Here is a 442-nt window from a genome sequence, read left to right as displayed (position 1 = left end):
GAGTGAGCGCGCAGGAGGAGTCCTACTCCTTCCGGGAATAGGACTCTCCCCCCAATCCTAGTTGGACTAGGATTCCCCGAGGGGGAAAGAGGGAGAGGGGGGCCGGCCACCTCTCCTAGTCCTAATAGGACTAGGGGAGGGGGGAGGCGCACGGCCACCTTGGGCTGCCCCTTTCTCCTTTCCACTAAAGCCCATTAAGGCCCATATGGCTCCCGGGGGGTTCCGGTAACCTCCCGGTACTCCGGTAAAATCCCGATTTCACCCGGAACACTTCCGATGTCCAAATATAGGCTTCCAATATATCAATCTTTATGTCTCGACCATTTCGAGACTCCTCGTCATGTCCGTGATCACATCCGGGACTCCGAACTAACTTCGGTACATCAAAATGCATAAACTCATAATAACTGTCATCGTAACGTTAAGCGTGGGACCCTACGGT

Source organism: Triticum urartu, chromosome 1 (genome assembly GCF_003073215.2).
Source record: "Triticum urartu cultivar G1812 chromosome 1, Tu2.1, whole genome shotgun sequence".
Classification (NCBI taxonomy): Eukaryota; Viridiplantae; Streptophyta; class Magnoliopsida; order Poales; family Poaceae; genus Triticum; species Triticum urartu.
The sequence above is the reverse complement of the archived record's forward strand: the minus strand, read 5'-3'. Positions refer to the sequence as shown.